At 41.4% G+C, this 26,324-nt stretch overlaps 1 long non-coding RNA gene across 1 annotated transcript; it reads left to right on the top strand.

The window, feature by feature from the left end:
* The first annotated feature begins 9,868 nt into the window (after window positions 1-9,868).
* On the top strand, window positions 9,869-13,876 carry LOC116098057. Its single transcript, XR_004121688.1, has 3 exons — window positions 9,869-9,921; window positions 10,078-10,217; window positions 13,754-13,876. It is a non-coding gene; the product is annotated as an uncharacterized LOC116098057 (long non-coding RNA).
* The last annotated feature ends 12,448 nt before the right edge of the window (window positions 13,877-26,324 follow it).

Below are 26,324 nucleotides of genomic sequence, written 5' to 3'. Positions count from 1 at the left end.
CCCCCCCCCCAATAAACCTCATGCTGTTTACATCAAGATTGGTCTCTTGTGAGTCTTTGGGTGACTGTGTTCTCCTGGGACTTGAGAGAGGGTCTCCCCTCGAGGGAGGGTCTTTCAATAGCTCTTTGTATTAAAGAAGTTTCAACTATAAATATAAAATAATAAATAAAAATCACAATATCGACATATCTCTAAATGGAGTAATAAGTCCAGGAATTGGCTGCTAAGACAAGCAGGTGACCAGTTAGTAGAAAAAATTGTATGTAAAGCAATGTAATGGGTTAACATCCTTTCCAAAGTGTTCCTGGCCAAATCCACATTGTGTTTCTGTTTGTTTTCTCTCTCCTCCTCTCTTCCTCCTCTCCTGCCCCTCATCCCCTCTGAGGTAATAGCTTCAGGTCATGAGGAATTGAGTGAGGTTGTACTGGGCTGCAGCCCCTATCCATAAAGAAGTGCTTAGTCCTGATTGTTAAACTTCACCTGCATAAACCATATGCCTGGGTATGGAAGACAACCAACCCACTCTGGTCCCAGACAGACAACAAAAAATAGCAGCAGTAACTTCCTGGCAGCTGCCATGTGCTTGTACACATTCCCAAACCCTCAATGCCTTCAACCTTCTTCCCAAGGGCAGGTTGAGGACCCTCGCTGATCCCAGAAGGCAGTCAGCCTTTTGAGACTGGGTCTCTGCTTCTCTGTCTCATTTCCTTCCCTCCCTCCTTTCTTCCCTCCCTCTTTTTCTATCTCTCTCTCCTTCCATGTCTCTCTCCCTCCTTCCTCAACTCTATCTTTCTTTTCTTTTTTAAGATAGGTGTCATATAGCCAAGGCTTGACCTTGAAATTGCTAAATAGCCCAACAGGGGTGGAATACTCTTTTAATTCAACACTCAGTGAAGCAGATCAATGTGAGTTTGAGATCAGCCTGTTCTATATAGTGAATGTTAATGTAAAAAAATCACAGCTTTCACATTAAAGAGAATGAGTTTATTCTGGAACCATTTTGAGTTCCTGTGGCCCAGGAATGCAGACTTGGGCTGAAAGGCAGGAGAATCTTAGAATTTAAAATGAGGGCATTTAATAGAAATGTATGTATAATGTGTAACCTTTACTTAAAGAAGGCATAGGAAGTCTCTGTGAGCCAGGAATGTGGACTGGTCAGTTCCAGGAACAAGATAGCAGTCAGCTATTAAGAAGATAACATTGCCCAGAATAAGGAACAGGACAGCGGTCAGCCATTGAGAAGATAGCATTGACCAAACCACATTCCTCTAGACAATGAGTGTGCAGGATGACTTCCTTGTGACCCGACTCAGCTAGGTAGTGGGTTCCTTTAGAATTTTCCATTGTTCTCTTGTTATGTTTCTTGTTATGTTTCACACACACACCCCCCCCCCCCCCCAGTTTGTGGTTTTTCCCTTTAAATACCCCTTATCCTTGTGCTCGTGGTCGAACCCCCTCTGGCCTGCCAGGCTATGAGTTCGACCCCAGATCTGGAACAAACCTCATGTGATTACAGCAAGTTTGGTCTCTTGTGAGTCATTGGGTGGTCGCGTCATCCCGAGACATGAATAAGGATCTCCCCAGCTCTGGGGGTCTTTTAGAGCTACCCAAAATTCCATGTTCCAATGTGGAAGCAGTTTCATTAAATTTTTATAATATTTTTTAGAACAAAGAAAGTCAACTTTAATCAAGGCAACTTTAAAATACATTGATTGTAACAGGCTCCCAGACTCTGAGTGAGGAGGCTAGGCTGATTCTATGACAGACTTCAGATTGACAGTTAAGGAGACTAGACCTAAGAACTGGGCAAGTCCAGGCAAGCCCAGTCAAGTCAATTACTAATAGAAAAAAAACCCAGGCTCTAGCTTTCATGCCCTGGTAATGGTTTCTGAATGCCTAGAGCTAGATTAAGATAAAGCTCACCTACCCCAGAATTCCCTAATTTGCTTTAAATCATGCCTGCAAACTCACTTGGTTGTCTCTCTATTCTGGTAATGGGAGACCCCAGTATGCTGGACTGCTGCAGAATAAAACACTCTTTGTGTTTACATCCTATTTGAGTCTAGGGTATCATTTTTCAGTGAATCATGGCCCCATACGTCTGGGAGCTTGTCTTGGGATTTGCTGGAGACTCCCTGACCCCAGTAGTGGAGTGTTCCCACCGTGAAACCCTCCACCCCCCCAATCAATAAGTCCAGGTGCCCAATTGTCTTTTGTCTTGTCCAACTGTGTTTCTGTTTGGGGTTTAATCTGGAAGCTGAGAAGGAAAAAGTAGACTTGTGTTTTGTCAACCTGTCAAGGGCAATGGAGGGCACTTTCAACCCACTACCAGAAGCTGGAGAACTTGATAGTTCTCATTTGGATTCTGATCTGGAGTCTATAGGCCTCCTATGTGCAGGGAGGAAGACTATGTGAGACAGCCTTCTGGTTTTGTTTTTGTCTTCAGGGGAATGTCCTTTAGTGTCTGTCTGTGTGTGTATTCTGTTTGTACTTTTTTGTCCTCTCCTTCAAATATTTCTTTAATTCCTAGAATGGGACAGGCACAAAGCACCCTGCTGGGCTTGTTTCTAACCAAACTGCCCCTGACATCCTTTGGAAGCCTCAGCCACTGAATGACTTTGTGGCCTGCCTCTAGCACCCAAAAGCCAGCCTCTATTTGCCTTTGACAAGACTTGGAGAAAGGCTTCAAGAGACTTGGACAGGCCTATGTCAAGGATTCAAGAACTCACTTAACTACCTCTGAGGAAGCACTACATGAGGACTTGGGTGAGTTCTAGCGGGCACACCCCGAAAATAACTCTGCTCCAGTATATATTTTGGGCCCCTGACTTGGAGACATTCCAGGAGGCCACACAAGACCTGCTACAAGAACTGAGTCAACTTGGCTACCAAATATCTGCTAAGAGGGTCCAGTTTTGTCACTTGAGGTCACCTATTTGGGGTACAGGGAGTGTGGGCCAATGCATGCTGTGTGATACTCCTAAAGCAAATCGTCTTTAGCATCCCATTAACCTTAGCATCCAGGTTCCGTCAACCTGGAGGCAAGTATGGGAATTTCTGAGATCTGCCAGGCTTTGTAGACTTCCGGTGCCAGGGTTCACCAGAGAAACCCTGTCAAAACCAAAACCAAAACCAAACCGTACCAAACCAAAACAGCAACAACAAAAAGGATGTGGCTGGGAAAGCCCCCGAAATGAAAAGCCCCTATGAGGACTAACCTGCCTTTTTTTTCTTCTGTAGTCCTAACTCTTGCTAACTCTTCTTGTTGACTGAAGTGTGTCAACCAGGATGTGGTTTTTGTCTATAAAAGGAAAAAAAAAGTGACAATCAGGGCTGCATGTTTTGAGCAAGTTTCCACGTGAGCTGCCTGGGCAGCTATAAAAGACGGTCTTTTTGGCTTTCAGAGTATCTCTGTGTGTTCTCTGGCGGATTTAACTTGCCGCAGGTGGGTACAGGAGAGATGGGTGCATTTAGATGGGGGAAGCTTCTTTAGAGGTCCAAGATGCTATCTGATGACGTTCTCAGCCCTTGGACTGGTAAAAGTTAATGTTCTGCTATATTAATAGTTTCTAAGAGGTTTTTATTATTACACAGTGCTAGTTCAGCTACCGAGTGGTACAAGGCTGTTCAAGAAGGCTAAGAGAAGCTGAGGATAAAGTAGTTAGCTTCCGAACCTACAAAGTCCCACTCTCTTCACAGTACTGATGGTCCAGCTTGTCCCTCCATTCCTGTAGACACAGACACTCCTTGCACGAGTTTTTTGTTCACGGCAACACAGCTTTAGGAATTTTTGTTCACTTGAGTTTTGGAACAACCTGAGATACACAAAAGATTCTGGCTCAAAAAAAAAAAAAAAAAAAAAAAAAAAAAAAAAGAGAGAAAGGAAGAAAAATGAAATCACTGTGCAGCTGACGATAACCGTGAACTTCCAAGTCTCTTGTCTCAGATTCCCAAGCCCTAGTGTCCCTGGTGAGGGGAAAATAAACTTGCAACAGGTTAATAAGAAAAAAAAGCACACGAGTTTCGAGTTTTTGTTTGAAATGGGGTCAGAGGCACAAGCTATTGCACTTGGCTCAAATCTGTTTGAAGCTGAATGTTTCACTTGATGAAAGTGAAGAATGCTTCACAGGGAAAAGATAAAACCCTCCGCAGATAACCAGGCTTTGTGGGTTACATTCCATCCAAGCAAAGGAAGAACGGTTTAAAGAGAAGAGAGTGAATAAAGGAAAGGAGAGTTGAGCTTCTAGGGGAGATGGATTTTAGCAAGGCAAATATTTGGGTAGCAGATATACACTTGGGAGGCAGAGGCAGGAGGATCTCTATGACTTTCAGCCTGGTCTACAACTAGTGAGTTTCAGCTCAACTATGGCTACACAGTGAAAACTTATTTCAAAAACAAAACAAAATTAATAAAAAATAAGGACAGTTAGGGTTACTTACAACACTACTTTCTCGGCTGTATCTTGTCTTGGGTGGTCAGGTTGCTATTTGTTCCTATGTAGGAAGTATGTGAGAGGGCTGTCATTCTCAAAGAGATTGTGATCTGTTTTCAGGCATATTTGAAGGCAAAACTCCTTCTGGGTCTGCTTTTCCTTAATTGCCTTCTGCTCAAAATAATCTTTTTTCTAGTATGGCACATTTTATGGTACCATTTTGTGACCTCCAACTTATCTATAGGTAAAATTGAAATCTGCTTTAAAATAGCTCAGTTGGGGAGTAAATAGGACACTATGTAAAGCCTAGTGGTGGAGTCACATGCCTTTGATCTCAACACTCAGCAGGCACAGGCAAGTGAATATTTGAGGCCAGCCTGGTATACATAGTGAGTTCCAAAACAGCCACAACTATATAGAGAAACACTGTCTCAAATACACACACACACACACACACACACACACACACACACACATACATTTTTTAACAAAGATTTATGATGTGTTGGTATCCTCTGAAAAAAGTAATAGATATAGATAGGGTCATGTATTAGCTATTCTTCTGTGGCTGTGATAAAAATACTATGACCAAGATAACTTATAGATGAGAATGTTGGTGTGGGCTTACATTTTCAGCGGGTTAGAGTCCATAATGTCAGTGACACTATGGCAGCCATCTTCAACCACAAGCAGGAAGTAGAAAGAGCAAACGGGAGTAGGTGAAAATATGAATTCTCTCCTCTCTTTCTTCTCTCTCTCTCTCTCTCTCTCTCTCTCTCTCTCTCACACACACACACACACACACACACACACACACATTTTGTTTTTGCAGAAAGAATTCTTCTGTGTAGCCTTGGTTGTCCTGGAACTCCCTTTGGAGATCAGACTGGCCTCAAAATCAAAGATCCACCTCTCTCTGCCTCCCAAGTGCTCGGATTAAAGGCCTATGTCACCAAGCCCAGGATGCTATGAATTTTCACATTGTTCCTCCAGTGCTTCTTCCAGCAAGGGCATACTTCCTCCTCAAACAGCCAGCTTGGGACCGAGTATTCTTATAACTGAACCTATTAGGGCACTTTCTTATTTCAATCAGTACAGGTCATTATACAATTTTCTCTAATCTTGTATATATTTTAATCACAATATTTTATATTTTAAGGAAAGAAACTTTGTGCATGTTTAGGAAGTACCCTACTCTGGGCCCAATTAAATGTTTTAATATTAACAGTTCACAGTGTAACCAAAATATGGCATTGCCCATTTCACCATGTTTTTGAAATAGAGTATGACTATGTAGTGAAAGACCCCCCAGAACTGGGGAGATCCTTTCTTAAGTCTCGGGATGACGCGACCACCCAATGACTCACGAGAGACCGAACTTGCTGCAATCACATGAGGTTTATTCCAGATCTGGGGTCGAACTCATAGCCTGGCAGGCCAGAGGGGTTCGACCACGAGCACAAGGATAAGGGGTATTTAAAGGGAAAAATCACAAACTAGGGGGATGAAAGGGTTACCAGGGAAACATAACAAGAGAACAATGGAAAATTCTAAAGGAACCCACTACCTAGCTGAGTCAGGTCACAAAGAAGACATCCTGTACACTGATTGTCTAGAGGAATGTCGTTTGGTCAACACTATCTTCTTAATGATTGACCACAGTCCTGTTCCTTATTCTGGGCAATGTTATCTTCTTAATAGCTGACTGCTATCCTGTTCCTGGAACTGACCAGTCTATCTTCCTGGCTCGTGACAGAGACTTCCTATGCCTTCTTTAAGTAAAGGTTATACATTAATGCATTAATGTATTTCCATTAACATGCTTTTTCTAAATTTATAAATTCGGTCTTTCATTAGCTCTGTTGCCTGAAACTCACTGTGTAGACCAGGCTAACCTTTAACTTATAGAGAGATCCGCCCCTTCTGCCTGCTATTGAAGGTGTGGCCGCTAGGCACTTGTAGTAGGAAGGTTTGGAAAATTTCAAGAAGGTTGCAAGATGATTAGAATCTCATCAGTGATTCTCATTCTTGTTGTTGTTTTTTTTGAGACAGGGTTTCTCTGTGTAGCCCTGGCTGTCCTGGGACTCACTCTGTAGACCAGGCTGGCCTTGAACTCAGAAATCCTCCTGCCTCTGCCTCCCAAGTGCTGGGATTAAAGGTGTGTGCCACCACCGCCCGGCTCATCAGTGATTCTCAACCTTCCTGAGGGTGCAACCCTTTTCTACAGTTCATATATTGTGGTGACCCCCACACATAAAATTTCATTCGAAGCTACTTCATAACTACAATTTTGCTACTGCTATGAATTGTAATGTAAATACCTGATATGCAGGATATCTCATATGCAACCCCTGTGAAAGGGTCATTTCACACCCATAGGGCCTACTATTTGAGGACCATTGGATTAGATGATTCTGGTGGAAACTCAGACAAGGATGCTCATAGGCATGTGAAGTTTCAGATGGGAATGACATTCTGTTGGAAAGTAGGTGACAGGATGTTTATAGTCCACTCTAGCAAAGGGTCTGTCTATATTTTGTCTGTGCCCTGGGATTTTAAGTGATACTAAATTTCAAAGTAATGGACACATTAATCTAATGATGAAAATTTCATACCAGTAGAACATTCACTTTATGGCATGATTTATAAGCATTGGATCAGACTGGGAAGATTTCTAATTACAGCCAAGTGCTCTTAACTGCTGAGTCATCACTTCAGCTACAGAATTTTAAGTTAAAAAAAATTATTATTTTTAATGTGTACGAGTGTTCTTGCTTGAATGTATATATGTGCACCATGTGTGCCCCTGGAGGTTAAAAGAAGTTATCCAGTCCTCTGGATTGGAGTTACAGGCAGTTGTGAGCCACCAGTGCGTGCTCTAAAAGAGCAACTGGTGCTCTTAACTGACTAGCCATCCTCTTTCTCTGATACACTTCGAGTGTGAACAACAGATAAAAACTAGGGCTACACTGAGTAAAACGGAGAGCAGCCCATCCAGAGGAGATTGATTACCCTATATCCAAAATTCTTAAAACCAGAAATGCTTCAGGTCTCAGGATTTAAATATTTGCACTTAAAGAAGAAGATATATAAGTGATAGGACCCACGTCTAAGCACAGATTTTATTTATGTTTCATATTATATACCTTACACACATATTCTGAAGGCATTATTGCTGGGTTCAGAAATTGCCACACAAATCACTCAGATTCTGGTCTCAGTTAAGCAAGAATCATTTATTGAATGTAACACCTTAAGACTGACTGGTCAGGGCCAAAACTTAGACTCAGAAGCTAAGACTTGGTCCACGAATGTTTCCCAGGGCCAGTTTATAAAGTCAAAAACCACAATGAGCTCATGCACAGGTGCAGGAAGTGCAGCCTGGTGGTCCACTCTGACTGAAACCATTTTGGTTAGCTAGGCAGAACAGTTAGAACTTACCTTTATTCTGATTGGTCTTAAATGCAGCTTATGGTTATGGAATTTCTTAAGACTAACAAACCTCAGAATGTAACTGATATGCTGGTTATAATGAATGTGTGGTCAGCTTGACCCTGCTCTGAGTCAAGTTATTTTTGTGTGTCAATATTACAATAACAATATGAAATGGCTGGCAGGTATGAAACAAAATGGCTACAGTTGTACTAAGGGGACAGACCTTAACAATTTTTGTTTTGTTTTTTGAGACAAGGTCTCACCGTGGAGAAGTAGCAATCCTGAAACTGACTGTGTAGAGCAGGCTGGTCTCAAACTCACAGAGATCCACTTGCCTTTGACTACGGAGTCCTGGGATGAAAAGTGTGTGCTGGCTTGAGGGTACTTTTTAGACACTTTCTTTCACTAAAGCCTGTCACAGGCAGTCAGGTGTGAAATTTTCTGCTGTGACATCATGGTAACCCCCCTCAAAGTATTATATTTTGTATAGTTTATATCCCAGTTTAGGGATGTTCAACTTACCCATATAATACACATCTAGTTGTGCTTCAAAGGCTACAGAATCTTGCTACAATTTGTAGCAAGAATTGCTACAATTTGTAGCAGAATAGGCTACAGTTTGTGCAGGCATTTCTTTTTAGGGCACACCTAAGGTTTTGTAATGAAAAGATGCTGTGGACACCACTGCCTGAGTTTTCCTAAATACTTGCATTGGTGTATCTCCAGCATAGACACATGCAAATAGCACTACTGGGTCATAAAGTAGGTGATTTCCCAAAATTCTTAGATACTGTCAAATTCCACTCAAAACAGTTTTGCTAACACTCTCTGTAGTGGCTATTCCTGGTTGTCAACTTGACTATATCTGGAATGAACTACAATCCAGAATTAGAAGGCTCACCTGTGGCCCTAATCTGGAGGCTGAGAGATACAAGTTTCCAACCTGAATCTTGGCATGGAGATTTTGAGGCATAGTGGCTATGAATCCCAGAAGATTAAGACAGGAAGATCTACGAGTTCAAGGTTATCTGGGATTAAAGATGTGGTGGCACACACCTTTAACCTGGGCCACACCTTTTGCTGGAGACCTATATAAGGACATTGGAAGAACGAAGGCTCTCTCTGCTTTGCCTGTTTGCCTTGTGGGACTGAGCAACTGCTAGATCCTTGGACTTCCATTCACAGCTGCTGCTGACCATTGTTGGGAGTTGGACTACAGACTGTAAGTCATCAACAATTCCTTTACTATATAGAGACTATGCATAAGTTCTGTGACCCTAGAGAATCCTGACAAATACACTCTCTATCAGCATAGAATACTCATTTTGCTATAACCCTACTAGTATGCATACAACAAAACATTTTCATTTTATCAGTATGTTTGTTGAGAAGTGGTATGTCATTTAAAAGGATTTTTAAAAAGCTTTTATTTTTAAAAATCAGTTCATAAAGGAACAGGCTTCCTCTTTTTTTTTTTTTTCATTCAAAATCTTTCTTTCAATACCCCAAGCTGGGCTTCATCTTCTAACCTTCGTGTCTTGATCTCCAAGTGCTGGAACTCTAGGAGTGTGCCACCGTGTGTAGGTATCTGGTGTTTTCAAATGTATCTCATTTTGGTCCATCCTTTCCTGCTTCCTCATCTCCTCACACCCCTTTCCTCACTGTATCCTTTTCCTCAGTATCCATACTTCTACTTTCTTCATTCGCCCTTTATACATACCTCTCCTAGAACCTCTTTTTCCCCCTGTCTATGGGTACCCTTTAGTTTCCTGGGCTTTTTCCACATTTGTTCTTACCCGGATGCACATATTTAACAGTGCCCAGGACCTGCATATGAGAGAGAACATATGGTGTCTGTCTTTCTGAGTCCAGTTACCAACATTGACATTGTCCAGTTCTACCCATTGTTCTGCAACCCTTATAGTTTTGGTTTTCTTTATGACTAAATAAAATTCCACTGTGCATATGTACCACATCTTCATTATCCATCCATCAGTTGATGGACATCCGAGCTGATTCCTTGTTGCTTTGAAAAGATGCAGTGGTTACACCTGTAAGTATATGTATTTTTATGGTAGGATATATGGCACTGTGTGTGTACCCAGCAGTGGTCTAGCTGGGGCATATGCTACTTCTAACTAGGGTTTGTTTGTTTGTTTGTTTGTTTGTTTGTTTGTTTTTGAGAAGTCTCCATGTGATTTTTCTACAGGCTGCCCTGGTTTACATTTGCACCAACTGTGACACAGCCAGACAGTGCAGAGCTTCCTCCACCTTTTATTCTTAACTAGAATTTGATCCCTTGATGGAGAATCCTATGGAAAGTTACCAACTCTATTCTAGGAACCCAAGGTAAAGATACCCCAGTTAATTTATGTTAGCTTCTATTAAATTGCCTGTTTGTGCAAACCTCCCTCCCTCCTCAGATAAAGGCTTATGGTAGCTTTTGTCAAATTGCTTGCTTACTTGATGTACCCCCTGTAGCTGCTGAGTAAGTTGCCAAGATGTGGTTTCTAACTTCATAAACCCCATGCTCTGTACACTCAGGGCTGTATGTAGGTCCCAAAAACCTGAGTGTAGTCCCAGCCAGCTGGAATAAAGACTTTCAATTGGCTATAAACTGTGTCTAAGTAGTCATCTGGTAGGCTCCCTATAATACAAGACTGGATAAAGTTTCCTCTTTTGCCACACTGATCATTTTGGACTGGTCAGTCACACTAATTGGGGACTAAGCATTCAAACATATGAGGCTATGGGAGCCATTCTTCTTCAAACTATCATGTTATGTATAAACACAATTACCCATGTTCTGCCTTATAAATCCTTTGCCTATTATCTACATTGCTAATATTTTCTACATTGTAAGTATTTTCTGTATCCCCCCCACTCCCCTAAATAGAGTACTGTTATGAAGCCCTGGCTGGACTGGAATTCTCTTGTAGACCAAACTGACCTTGCATTAATATTCCTGCCTGCTTCTGAGTGCAGAATCATAGGCCTACAGAACCACACCCAGCCCATATTAATTTTATTTTGCTTCTGAAATGTTTGTTTTTTCGCTTGGTTAGTTTTTTTAAAATTATTTATTTATTTTATGTATGTGAGTGCACTGTTGCTGTCTTCAGACACACTAGAAGAGGGCATCCAATCCCATTACAGATGGTTGTGAGCCACCATGTGGTCACTGGGAATTGAACTAAGGACCTCTGGAAGAGCAGTCAGTTTTCTTAACCACTGAGCCATCTCTCCAGCTCATTAGTTTTGTTTTGAGAAAGGGTTTCTCTATGTATTCTTGGCTGTTCTGGAACACACTTTGTAGACCAGGCTGACCTTGAACTCAGAGATCTGCTTGCCATGGCCTTCTGAGTGCTGTGATTAAAGGAGGGCACCATCACTGCCCCCCATCTGCAATTTTTTATCATACAGAAATTTAACTCTGTGTGTGTGTGTGTGTGTGTGTGTGTGAGAGAGAGAGAGAGAGAGAGAGAGAGAGAGAGAGAGAGAGAGAGAGAGAGAGACAGAGACAGAGAGAGACAGAGAGAGACAGAGAGAGAGAGTTCTAGGCTAGCTTCAAATTTTATATAGTTGAAAACGACTTTGAACTTCTGATTCTCCTGTCTCCACCTGTGTCTTTTAATTGTCAACTTGACACTGCCTGCAGTTGAAAGACTGGAGAATCTTAGAATTTAAAATGAGGGCATTTAATAGAAATGTATGGTGTATAACCTTTACTGAAAAGGACATGGAGAGCCACTGTAGCCAGCCAGGAATGTAGACTGGCTAGTTCCAGGAACCTGGCTAACTCAGAGCCTCAGGGCTCTGGTTCCTGATACTTGCCCCTCCTGAATGATCCACAATGAGGGTGGAACTAAGAATGAAGGTCTACTTGTTTATGAGACTCTCCACCCTATGAAGATTACATTCCTAGAATGAATATGTTTCCCTCCCTAACTGAATACCTTGGGTTGGGTCCCTCTGAATGTTTCCTTGGTAAACCTCTTCCCACCCCCAGCTTGTGGGTCTTTCCCTTAAATACTCCTCACTTCTTGTGTTCGGGGTCAAACTCTGGCCAGCATGGTCACGAGATCGACCCCAGGGTCGAACTCTTCTGGCCGACAAGGTCACAAGATCGACCCCGGTACTGGTATCCCCAATAAACCTCATGTGATTGCAGCAAGTTCGGTCTCTCGTGAGTCATTGGTGGTCGCGTCATCCTGAGACTTGAGTAAGGATCTCTCCAGTTTTGGGGGTCTTTCACAGTCACCTGAGAAGGGAGTGTTAACTGCATTATAGCCCCAATCAGATTGACCCATGGGTATTTCTGTGAAGGACTGATTATATTGAATGTTAATTGATGTAGGATGACCCAGACTTTCATGAGTGACACCTTATGTGGAACAGATGATGGTCCTGGTAATATAAAAATGCTAGTTAAGCATGAACTTACCCAATTCACCAAGTAGTGGTCTACTCTGTTTTCTGTGTCATATTCCTGCTTGAGTTCTGCCAGGTCTGGCATAGCTGTGACATGGTCTAGCCCCTGGAGCAGAGCCAATGGGGTGTGGGCCTCCATGAGTATTGATGGTTGCCATAGGTATTAGGATTGTTTGAGTAATAAATAACTTACTTCATGTTCCTTCATCAAGAAATGTTCTTCCTGCCAAAGTTTTTGAGGACTGTTTTCCCTGCCAAGGTTAATGACTCCATGATATTTAGAAACAGCATGAGTCTGGGAGGCAAAACTATTCCTCAGCAAAATAGTAAATGCTAGGACCTTCCTTCAGGACAGCCCTTAAGGCTGTGGGAAAGAACTCTGAAAACATGAGTTTTCAAATATATGTAATCTCTCAACTATGCAAAATATAAGGATACAATGTGAATGTATGAGGGGCTTTAAGGATCTGAAAGGACAGAGGCAGCTGCACTAATGAGTCAGGAAAGGGAAAGAAGTAGTTAAAAAACAAGACTCATGGTTCAAAAGGAGCACTAGGTAAGAAGTAAGTGGTGATCTTGGGATGAGGGATCCCACTCAGCTAAACTTAGTGTTCCTGCTTAAAAGGCAGGCAAATTTCTGAGTTCTAGGTCATCCTGGCATAAATAAGTTTAGGTCCAGGCGTTATGGAAGTGGTGGTCTCAGTGGGATCCTATCATTCTAGCTTAGTGTTTGTGGTTACAAAGTCAGACAGATCTCTGAGTTCATTTGCTACGTTAAAAATGTACTTGCTGCCTTTTTCTAAGAATCAAGGGGCTAAGGTCATAATATGCTGATTCATGGGATAATCAAAAGGGAACCTGGGGTATATAACTGAATTGATATGCAGATAAAAGACTGGGCTTTGCTCTGCTAGAGCTGAGTTATTTACATAGCTGTCTAGAGAGCCAGCTCAAGCAGAAGAGAGAGCTTGCACCCATCACTGACTTTGAGCTGTTTTTTTTTTCTGCTCCTGAACACCCCTTCTTCATGGACCCCTCTTCAAGCTCAGGGTTGCCCTTGGGAGAGATCCTGTCCTGACTTCTCTCCATGACAGATTAGAACCATAAGCCAAAATAAACCTTGCTTTCCTTAAGCTGCATTTGATCATGGTATTTGTACTTGAACAATCCCCTAAATGCTGAGATTTCAGGTGTGTCAGCATTCCCAGTGTATTGGGTGGCTAGGGGACATACCTAGGGACTCATGCATGCTAAGCAAACACCCTACCAACTGAATCACACCCCAAGACTCAGCAATTTAAATGTTTCAAATGCATTTTTATGTGTTTATTCTGTCTGTGAATGTACACTTTCATGCTAGTATGTGAGTACATGCACATGCATGTCACTGCATATGCACACAAGGAAGTCCAAGGACAGTATTCAGAAGTCAACTATCTCTTTTTACTTTGTAGGTTTGGGGGATCAAATTCAGGTTGTCAGCTTTGGCAACCAGCCTCTTACTCAGCTCATCCATATCAGCAACCCTACAGTTTTAGTGTAATAACATTAAGCAATAAACCATCTTTTACCTTTGCCATCTTTTTTGTTTGTTTGTTTTGTTTGTTTGTTTTTGTTTTTGTTTTTTGAGACAGAGTTTCTCTGTATAGCCCTGGCTGTCCTGGAACTCACTCTGTAGACCAGGCTGGCCTCCAACTCAGAAATCTGCCTGCCTCTGCCTTTCAAGAGCTGAGATTAAAGCATGTGCCACTACTGCCCAGTTCTGCCTTTGCCATCTTATTTAGGAAGATTTAAGAGTTAAAACTCAACATATTTTTCTGTTTTTTTTGTTTTTTTTTTTTTTTTTTTTTTTTTTGCCTATCATTAAAAAAGTTTTCATTTTATATTTGGTTTTTAAACTATGTGAACATATTAATACAAGTTTAAAAAATTATGTTAAAAACCTTTATTGTGGGGGACTGGTGAGATGGCTCAGTGGGTAAGAACACTGACTGCTCTTCCAAAGGTCCTGAGTTAGGATCCCAGCAACCACATGTTGGCTCACAACCACTCGTAATGAGATCTGACACCCTCTTCTGGTGCATCTGAAGACAACTACAGTGAATTATGCCAGAGCAAGCCAGGCTGGAGTGAGCAGGGCCAGCAGAGGTCCTGAGTTCAATTCCCAGCTGCCACACACATGATGGCTCACGGCCATCTGTACAGCTACAGTGTACTCATACACATTAAATAAATAAAATAAATCTTTAAAAAAACCTTTATTGTATGTATATGTATGTAGGCACACACATGTGAGAATCAAATGATGACATGAAGGAGTTGGATCTCTCATCCCACCATGTGGGTCTTGTAGACTGAACTCAAGGTGAACTCAGCTTATTGGTTTGTGGCAAATGCCTCCACCTGCTGAGCCATCTTGCTGGTCCCTAACAGAAGTTTTAAAGTCAGACATATATGTACTCAGGGAAAAACTTGACAGGCTTTGGAGTCAGCAGAAAGATGCCTAGTTCTGTCACTTCTCATCCTCATCACATAGGTCGTATCACACAGGGAGCTCAGTACGTGCTATCACTGTCAGTTTTAAATGTGCATTGGTGTTTTATCTGCAGGTATGTCTGTGTGAGGATGTCATTATCATGTTGCACGGATTGTATTTTGCAAGTGGCTCAGTTGTATACTTACAAATTGAGTGAGCTAACATGGTGAGTGAGGCCTATAATTTCAGCACATGGATGACTGAGGTGGGTCTGTCATCAAGTTTAAGCTCTGCTGGCTTTGTTCTGTTTGTAGAAACAAGTTCTCTTGTAATCCAGGCTGGTCTCAAAATCTGTAGGTAGCCGCTGAGGTCCTTGAACTCCTGATTCTACTGTTTCCATCTCCTCAAACTTGGGGTTAGAGACATTTGCAATCATGTCCAGATAAGAACTTATTTTAAAAAGTATAAAATAAAAAGTTGGAAAAAATTACATATAGCTTGCCAAAGTTTTCTGGGCAATTGACCAAAATTAATTAAAAGTTTTATGGAAGTTGCTATGGTTTTAGGTCAAAATTTAAAAAGAAAAAGCTGCAAGATTAAAAAAGAAAAAAAAATAGTATCAAATCTTAGACTCAAAAGGCTATAATAAATAAATAAATATTTGGAAAGACAGAAGGAAGAGAAATGTATAAATATTTATATATATTAAATAAATATTTAATATGACCAGATAAGTTCAAATTTTCAGCTAGCATTAAAAATAAATCCTACAGATAACAAATGGATATGACATGGAAGGACTTTCTACATAATGCAAATATATAATATAATTGAAACAAAGCATAGTCCCAATACTAGGAAAGCTGAGAGGCAGGAGGATCACCTCAAATTTGAGGCCAGCTTGGGCTACATAGTGATTTCTAATTCAGTCTGGGCAAGACCCTATCAAAAAGGAAGGAAGGAAGGAAGGAAGGAAGGAAGGAAGGAAGGAAGGAAGGACAAACTATAAAATCCCATATAAGATCATCCTGACAAAAGACAAAGCTTTACAATTAAAATGGAAGTGGAAAGCAATAAGTGGATCTTTATTTTACACTCTACTCAAAAATCAGTCAAGGGCTGGAGAGATGGCTCAGTGGTTAAGAGCTCTGGCTGCTCTTTCAGAGGACCTACTTCAATGCCCAGCACTCTGTTTGGAATACGTATGACCTTGTTGGAAGAACTGTGCCACCGAGACTGGGCTTTGAGGTTTCAAAAACCCATGTCAAGCCCAGAATCTTTCTCTGCCTGTGTATCAGGATATAGCTCTCAGCTACCCCTCCAGCGACTGCCTGCGTGCTGCCATGCTTCCTGGCATGATGATAATGGACTAAACCTCTGAACCTGTGAGCAAGCCTCAATTACATGGTTTCTTTTATAAGAGCTGTCTGGGTCATGGTGCCTCTTCAAAGCAATGGAACAGTGAGCAAGATGCAGTGGTAATGTTTCTTGTATTATTGTTGATGAATTTCTACATATGACACTAAGAACTCAGGGAACCAATGTAAAAACAGATAACTAGGATTACATGGAGCTAAGAGCACAGCTATGGAAACAAAATGAGACAGTAACACACAGAACACTTGCAAATAATGTACCAGATACAGGTCATGCGAGCATGTGCGTACACACACACACACACACACACACACACACACACACACACACACATGCATAGAGGAACTCCTATAATTCAATAACAATAAAAAGGAAAAAAAGAAAAAAAAATTGGATGTTAAAGTGGATGAAGGGAGCTGGCGGCATAGTTTAGCATGTAAAAGTGATTGTGGCCAACTAAATTCATAACAGAAACCCACAAAACAAGCCAATGAGCCATATACACCTATAATCCCAGGACTCCTGCCGCCCTATGGGAAGTGGAGACAGGAGACTCTCTGGGAAAGTGAACAGGCCACCCAGCCGTGAATACACAGCAAGACAGAAACAAGAATCCCATCCAACAGGGTAGAAGGCTAGAGCCAAATCCCTCCCCAGTAGTAATTATAGTAGCAACAAAAAGAATGATCATCAAAGAATCTGAATAGAGGTTGCTCCCCAGAGAAAATTTGACGCAGGTATTTGAGATGCTGATCAGCGAAAATTGTAGGAAGTTTAGGTCTAGTCAAGGCAACATAGCAAGACCCCATCTAAAAAAGGAAGGAAGGAAGGAAGGGAGGGAGGGAGGAAGGAAGGAAGGAAGGAAGGAAGGAAGGAAGGAAAGAAGGAAGGAAGGAAGGAAGGAAAAAAAAACCTTTTTGGCAACCCCTGAGGGTCAGTTTTTGTTTTTTTGTTTTTTGTTTTTCCTTGAGAAAATGAAAGAAGTCAGTTTTCTTTTCCTTTTCTTCTCTTTCTTCTTTCTTTTTTTCTTCCTTTCTTTTGTTCTTGTTTTTAATTTACCTTGAGAAAATGAGATATATTCCAGCTCAAAAATGTAGCATTTCAATGAGCATGAAAAGAATTGTTGTGCTGTTTTTGCTAAAGCAATTATATGAATAAACCACAAAAACCAGGGTCAGTTTACATGAGCAAATGCTTCAAAGAACTGAACAATTAGACTGTATTGAGAGCTAATAAATAATCAATGATGGCTTTCACTCACAGCTCTCTAGGTATGCAGAGCCCAGAATGTGTAATTTATTACATATAGTAATCCTGCAGACAGCTGGCAAACACAGAGCTCATCTATAATGGTTTGCATTTTTATTCATATTAGACATGTAATTTACTGCATGAATTACTTTTTTAAAAGTTGTGTATGTTTGAAGAAATTTACTTATATGAAAAGACATGAAACAATTGCATATGCCTTGCTGTGCAAAGCTTTTTAAAAAGTATGGCAGTCAATAAGATTCTGGATCGTAGGCCTAACAATTTTTGTTTTTAATGCACCACAACCATCTGTCCCATATTTTCTAGGACAGACCTGGTTTCAATATCCTTTAAAGTTAGCTTCATAAGCTTTCACAGTTCCACTGGAATTTAGACACTCTAGATCCTTGGCAAGAAGGGAATGAATTAAGGTAGTATCCATTAAGTCTATGTATAACAAGAAGTCCCAGGTGACAGACAGTTCCAGGGTAAGGACGGATCTGCAGTGTTAAATGAGCTCACGCATGCCTAAATAGCACATACAGCATCATTACAGACCCAGAAGCTCTGAGGAATGAGGGTGACTTCTGTCCAGCTCCGCACCTCAGAACCCACTTACTTTCCCAAAAGTGCTATGCCTCCCTTAGTGGCTCAGCTTCCGCCCATCTGTTCTGGTAATTGCTTTTCCTTCCTCAGTGTTTCCAGTGTTGGGACAGGCTTATCCTGTTTCCTCCAGACGTGTTTTTTGTTTGCAATCAGTTCCTGACTCCTCTTCCTTTGCCCTTTCCTTTGTGTCTGTAGGACCTCTCCTTTGCACGCTGCACTTAAAATGTGCAGTCTAAACGTAATTAGAATATCCATCCCTAGGGTTTAGGTACGCTCTCTAGAACACTCTAGCTCCTGATTTCGGTATCATAGTTTTTGTACATGCTGCAGTTGAGTGTGCACAATCCCCCCACATACACACACAATTAAATTATGTTTGAAACAGTGTCTACTTAAGTAGCCCAGGCTGCCCTTGCATTCTTCATTCTCTTGCCTCTGCCTTTAGAGTGCAGGAATAACAGAGAAATCCATTCATACTGGATTTTAAGTAACATACTTGTAAAAAATGTTTGTTGCAGCCTCGTTATTATTTTAATTTTTTAATCTATAAAATTAGTGGTGGTGGGGGATGTGATGTGTGTGTGTGTGTGTGTGTGTGTGTGTGTACTATTCAGATATGAAGAACTGGGCAAAGCAGTGGGGGGTTTCTCCATTACTAAGTTAGGGGATGGGTTTGGAGATAGGAAGTTCCTGGGCCAGCCAGCCAGTCTATGGAAAACAGTAAGTTCCAGGTTTAGTGAGACAACTTGTCACAAAACAAGGTTGAAAGTAATAGATAAAAAACACCTGATGATGCCTGCTAGCCTGCACACAGGCATACAAGAATGGGGTGTATGGAAATGTGTATTGACACACACACATATACAGAGACAATGGGGTTATAGCTCAGTGATCTGTTTATCATGATCGAAGCCTTGGATTTGATTTCTAGTACAACAAACAAACAAACAAACAACAACAAAAAACCACCACCAAAACCCAAACAAACAAAACCACCACCACCAATAAAAATAGCTGTTGTGTCTTGTGCCTGTAATCTCAGCTCTTAAGAGGTGGAGGTAGAAGGATCAGAAGTTTAAGGCTATCCTTGACTATTTATGGAGTTTAAGGCCAGCTTAGACTACATGAAACCCTGTCTCAAAAATAAAACAAATAGAGATAGGAGCCATGGCTGAGCAGACAAGACCACTGCTGCTCCTGCAGAAGACCTGGGTCAGATTCTCAGCACCACATGCTGCCTCACGAATGTCTGGAACTCGAGTTGCAGAGATGCCGTCTTCTCACCACCACCCCTCCTTTCAGGTACCAGGCAAACACATGGTGTAAACACACGCTGGCAAAACACTCATATACATAAAATAAAACAAAACAACAACAAAAAAATCCATTTACTTAAGCAGATGCTTACTGTCTGTCTATGCCCACTTTTCTGAAATATCCAGAGAAGCAAAACTTTTATTTCTTCTGTCTCTATGCATTTTATTTTATTTTATTTTCTGAGACAGGGTTTCTCTGTGAAGCCCTGGCTGTCCTGTAACTTGCTCTGTACACAAGGCTGCCTTGTGTGCTGGGATTAAAGGTGTCTGTCACACACACACACACACACACACACACACACACACACACACACACACACCCGGCTTCCGTCTTTTCTTGAAGCATGCTTTTCATAACATTTTGAGATTTCTCACCAATATTTGGGCTTCCATATTCTTTCTCTAAAGCCTTCCTGCCATGTGGCTACTTGTCAGTCCTGTGTCTGACCCGTATGTCAGCTTCAGTGACATAGGTTTTCCCCTTCTATCTTCCATTCACTTCCTCCTGGCAGCTGCTGTGGTTTATAGCTAAAACTGTCCTTGTTCTTTGATAATGATGATGGTGGTGGTGGTGATGGTGGTGATGGTGATGATATGTAAATTAAAACAAATAAAAACCTAACTCTTGAGTCTCAGATCTCTTGGAAGCCGTTTTGAGGGTGCTTACTCTAGGAGAATGGAATTTGTGTTTCTCCCTGTATGGCCATCTTCAGAGAGGCCCAAGTAAACTCTGTTCTCATACTTGGTATGAACTGGAGTTCTCAGAAGAGATATGTATATTAAGCTGTCTATATTAACGATTCTGTAGGCTGTTTGATCTTGGTTGAGGTCATGATTGGGGAAAGATAGAATGTGGCCGGGCAGGAGTCAAAATTGACTTGGGTTGGTGAGCTTGACAGCACACAATTATAATCTTAGCCCTTTGGAAGCCGAGGCAAGAGAATTTCAGGGCTAGCCTGGGCTATATAGCCAGATCTTCTAGAAAAAATTTTTCCCTTGGGCTATCTTTAGTTAACTCCATTTACTATCAATCTCTGTATGTAATTAAAATATTTTCATGACTACTAGATAAAACTTTTAGAAAATGATACACCTGCATTCATCAATCATAAAAGTAAAATGTGATAAAAAAAAAAAGAAGATTTACTTAATGGCCCCACCAAGATATTCAGTAAATATAATGATTCATGAATTGTCTTTGTTTTGTGACAATAAAACTCTCTGCATCTTTTTCCATGGCGGAACATGTCAGTCAGGGTAAGTTGAATCCGTGTTCTCGGGCCGTGATTACTCATGGTTTTCTCATCATAAATGCTCTTATTTTCCTAAGTGATTCATGCTGACACCCATGTGCCTCCACTTGTCTGTTAGGTTTACAACACAAGAAAGAAAGCAGTTAGTTCTATGCCAACACTCGTGCAAGTTAGTAGGCAGGAGATTTTTCTCAAATGACAGCTGTAAGTCGCCAGGCAGAAGAAAAGAAATAAAACCCGAGAGTAACTGTTTGCAACTTACTCACAGAAAAAAAAATGGGGACTCATCTGTAGTTATAGGAACAGGAAGTAAATGTGACCAAAATCACATGCAATTGGGGGTTATTGAGAGACAGTTTTCCACATACCTTACCTTTCTGCACATCTTGCACCCAGGGTGCGCTAGGATTGCCCACTCCTTTCTTTTTCTAGACAAGGTCTCATATATATTATGTTGTTGAAAACCAGAAGTAAAAACTGAAATGTTGCAAGGTTAAAAGATGTATCTTATGGCCAGACCAGACTTGCTGTCTTCTCAGAGGTGGGAGAATGAATCAGCCAAGACTAAAAGCAGGGGAGCCTTTTTAGTAGCAAGTGAGAAAGTGAATAGAAAAACTGAAAATTTGAAGTTATTTTTATGATTTTGTTGTGGGTTTATAGTCAGACAGTCCCTAGAATATACCATGAAATATTACAAACAATTTATGACATGTGAATCACAAGATTATAGAGAAAGAACAAGCCAAAAAATAAGTTGACCTTTAGCTAGAGACATAATTACAGAAGAGAAAAACAACATTAAGGAACAATATAGAAATAAACAAAATTCTAAAATTATGTTTAACTAAAAAAGGAAAAAAATGGTGTCAGTTGTCCCTTAACAATGTAGTCTAGCCTGGCCTCCAACCACCCATATAGCTATGGATGACTATGAACTCATGATCTTCCAGTTACATATGGGTTTTATGCAGTGGTAGGGCTTGAACCCTGGACCTTGCGAAGGTTATGCAAACTCTGCCAGCTGGAATGCATCCTTAGCATTTGACCCATCTTTTCAAAGAGATTTACACTTTGGATTGTCTTTATGGAGACAGTATCTCCCTGCCTCTGGACTTATTTTCAAATGATCACTTTCTCCTTTCACCCAAATGTCTGAGAGATAAAGATGGGAAATTTAATGGCCAAAGATTGGAGAGGAGCAAACTTTGCTCACAAATCAGCTTCTCAGTCCCACTGGAGTTGAGGAGGTTTGGAGAAAGGATGGGAACAATGAAGGAGAAAGACAGGCTTGAGAGGATGTCAGCTTTACATCACGTGTCATTTCAGTGGGAGGTCACTTCAGTGTGTCACATCATGTGTGGTAGGCTGCTCAACTATAGCTATCCCATCTCAGGAAAGTATCCTAAGAATACTACAAAAGCTCAAACTATCTTCGGTAAAACACTAAATTCATGTAACCCTAAACACTAAAACATGTAATCCTGAGCTAAAAGGGAACTGTCCGACCACTGTTACATCCTTTTTTTCTGTAAATAACATTTGCTTCCTGTATATGTCATAATCATAGTTTTTGTTTGTCCTTAGAAACTCAAACTAACTGGAGGTCTCATCTGCTTCCCACTACTTTGCTTAGGTCAGTCCTGCCCACTTAAAAAAGACTCCCTTCAAATTATTAAATCCTCTCAGGAATTTTTCTCTTCATGTGTTGCTGCCCCATGTTGTCTCCCCCAGGGTATCTGGGTCCATTGCACACCAGGCTGGACTGGAGGGAAACTTAGCCTGCTGGAGGTGAGTACAGGCTGGACTTTGTCTGTGATGAGTGCTCCAGCAAAGAACACACCAAGGAACAGTTTTGGAGAACTGTTTTGGTGTATTGTGTGGAAAGGGAGTATTTATACCCCTAGGAAGGTGGCCAGGTACTCTGGGGCAAGGTGTGTGTGACCATGTACCATTAGCCAGGGCAGGAACACTGGAAGATGCTTCCTCTGCATACTCGGGGGCTGTAGGGTATGTGTGGAAGGAGGAAGGGGATGGGGACATTATAAGGTCAAACAAGGAGTGAAGACTAATAGCTGTCAGGATAATACATTCTTACTAGGGTTGATGGTGGGGGAGCTGGCTTTGTGGTAATAGGATGAGAATAGGGAGATAGCCAACTCCTGCTGTCCTCATGTTTGAGGTATCTGGGGTTGAAGCTCCCTTGGCCCTTCCTCTGTAACCCCATGCCATTAACCCTGTGCTGTTACAGTCCCACAAAGGTATCATCTCATAACGGTGAGAAGAATCAAAATGAGTGACAGTGGCCTAGGAACACTGATTCATGTTATCTTAAATGCCATGTTTCAACATGACAGCAGTTTCATAACTTTTATAGTAATAGAACAAAGGAACTCATAAAATCACCATATTTTTTCAAATACATTGATGGTAACAACAGGTAGATAGATGAATTACATCAGAACAGTATGGAAGCCCCTGCTATAGGCTTCAGATTTGATGCAACCACATTCTTAGCTTTGGATTTTATGAGCACTCATGGTCTTCTAAGTCACTACATCGCAAAGGATTTTGCCTGATTGTTCCACAGATTTTTGTCCAGGTACAGAGGTGGACAAACAATGGCTGCTAAGGGGTCTAAAGAGAAGTCAAGATAAATTGCAATTGGTCTCTGGACTTGCAAAAATCCAACATAATAATAATAATAATAATAATAATAATAATAATAATAATAATACATTTCTAATCAGTTTTGTGGAAGGTTCAGCATAAAATGTGGACCTTTCACAAGGGAAGAACATTCCTCCTTTTTCTGGGAAGAGTCAGAGATCATCCAGTAACTTAGGGACTGGTGGTGTGACAGGGCAAGAAAATGCAAAGGTCTCTCTCCAAATTGTATTCTTGCTGAGACTATTTCAGATTTAATTATAATTTGACCTCCTTGATTGAGAATCCTATGGAAAATCACTCAACTCCATTCTAGGAATCCCAGGTCAGGATGTTCTTAGTTAAGTTTTTTAGCCTATTTGTGTGGACTACCTACGCTAACTGCTTATCTTAGCTTCTGTTAAGCTGCTTGCTTCTGTGAAGCTCCACTGCAGCTGCCACATGAGATGCAAGGATATGGTTTTTGCCTTCAAAACCATATGCTCTGGAGTTACAGTTAGGTCCCTGCATACCTGGGTATGGCCTCAGCCAGCTGGAATGAAGACTTTCAATTTGGTATAAACTATGTCTGAGTGTTTACCTCTGATGGGCTACCTGTAACAGTAGGTGTCTTAAAACAGGAGAGGGGAACAGACTAGGAAAATTTAGGTCAACTTAATCCTATATAGTGATTATGCCACTGGGGTGTTGGGGTCAGAGTGTGGGCCATGGCAGTCCTAACAAGCTGGGTTTCATGAGCCATCTTCAGTAGTCCAATTTAAGTGACAGATGATTGATCATGTAATGCAGAGAAAGGAGATACATTCAAGGTGGCCAGAGAGAGAGGGCTAGTGACCTCCCAGTCCATCTTTGGAGTCCTGACGCATGAAAAGGTAGGGGAGAACCCACTCCACAAAGTTTTCCTATGTGATCTCCATACAAATGGAAAATATAACTACAAAGTAAGAAAGTTGGTGTATGCGGTGGTGCACATCTTTAATTCCAGCACCCAATAAATAAGAGACAGGCAGATTCCTATGAGTTTTAGACTAGATGTCTACATATTTCCAGACCAACTACCAAACTATTTAACTGTTAGGTTCAAAGCAGTCTCCTCAAGTTAGTGGAAGCGTTGGTGACAAAACTCTTAAACAGAGCTCTCTCCGGGCAAGCAGAAAGTGACGTCACTGGGTAAACAGAAGCCTAGGTTCATCATTCTGTAGAAAGGCTCTGCTTACTACATACATACAGCAGCAGTCAACAACTTCCAGCAAGGGCATCTAGTTCCTGATTCATGAATTGGGGCCCATGGATCAAACATCCCATGCTACATCCCAGGCTGTTCTGGCCTGATCACTCTCAATGTGACCTGCCCCCTTAAAACTGACAAGGCTTTTCCCACTGTCCAAGGCTCTCTGTCCCCAGAGTGGTTTGATTCTTCAAATAAATTTATCTTTCTACTCACCGAGTGGTCCAGTTTGGTGGTTTCACTGCTCCCTTGCTTACATTAACTAAGAAATCCCACAAAGTTAAAAAACAAAAACAGCAAACAAACAAAATAACATTGAAAGAAACAGTGAGCTTATTCATTAAATACCTTTCCCTATTACAGCCCTGCTCTGTATGAGGCTTCAATAGGACCTGGCATCATCCTATAGGAATTGAGGTTAGGGGACATGTAGAGAGATGCTGTTGCTGTGAAAGGACCTAAATGGCACCTGCATGTTCAGTGACCTTTCCTGGTGGACTGTGGGTTTCTGGTGCAGCTGAGGCCTTGGTCCCCCAAGATGTTTCAAAGATTTATTAAGAATGTCTGAGTCCCCTAGAAACTCTAATCTACCCGTATTTGACCAGTAAATTTAGATAGGAATGTATGGTGACCTTTCTTGTTTATAAAGTACTGATAAGAGAAGTAAAGTTTTCAAAGGCTCAGATCTTGCACCTGCTCCATGGCTGTCATTAATCAGCTCCCTGAGTACTTTTTTTTTTTAGATTTATTTATTTATTTTATGTGTATGAGTACACTGTAGCTGTACAGATGGCCATGAGCCATCATATGCCTGCTGGGAATTGAACTCAGGACCTCTGCTTGCTTCGGCCCTGCTCGCTCTGGCATAATACACTGTAGCTGTCTTCAGCTGCACCAGAAGAGGGTCTCAGATCTCATCGTGCATGGTTGTGAGCCACCATGTGGTTGCTGAGATCCGAACTCAGCACCTTTGGAAGAGCAGTCAGTGCTCTTATCTGCTGAGCCATCTCGCCAGCCCTCCCTGAGTACTTTTAAGCAAGCTGTGTTAGATGGAGTATTATTTAGGAGTTACACTGTTGAGTTACACTGTTACACTGTTACACTGTTACACTGTTGAGGGGTATCCACCAAAGAAGAATACTGTAGCTGGCTGGCAACTACACAGTTGTTTGGGATCCCCATGTAGACCCAAGTCTTTCTCAGGGTAAGCTTTTAAGCACAAAAATCATATCCTGGTTGTGGCCTGAATGGAATCAGCTGTGCTAATGTCTAAGGACTGATAGAATGAATACACACACACACACACACACACACACACACACTATATATATATGATATATATGTATATATACATATACATATATATCACATAAACATTATATGTTATCGCACATTCATTATATATGCATATACATACATATCATACAAACACACACACATGCTATGCCCACTTGTCTACACCAATTACATCTGTAGTATCGGGGGTAAAAGCCTGATCAAGGACAAGAGGCATTATGGCCCCAAAAGGGAGCTTGTGCCTCCTGGGTATTCAGACAGTCGCTGGCATCTCCTGACTCAGAAGTGTTCCAGATTAGTCTTTCCAATCGTCAACGCGCCCTCATATTTAGGCATAAAGGTACCCCAAGAAATGATTCGTAAATGGCTAAGATTGGGCATCGTTTCTTGGCCAGCACAACGTTTCCAACCTATCCTAAGCTATCTCCAAGCTGTCCTTAGCTTGGAATTTCTCTGAAGGAATCTGCCTTGCCAGACAGGTTTTCCTCAGAGCTAGCAATAGAGGTCAAGCACATTCCTTAGGGCAGTCCCACAATATTTAGAAATGTTTTACGTACT

The sequence above is a fragment of the Mastomys coucha genome, unplaced genomic scaffold (assembly GCF_008632895.1).
Source record: "Mastomys coucha isolate ucsf_1 unplaced genomic scaffold, UCSF_Mcou_1 pScaffold20, whole genome shotgun sequence".
Lineage (NCBI taxonomy): Eukaryota > Metazoa > Chordata > Mammalia > Rodentia > Muridae > Mastomys > Mastomys coucha.
This window is presented reverse-complemented; position numbering and strand designations above follow the sequence as displayed.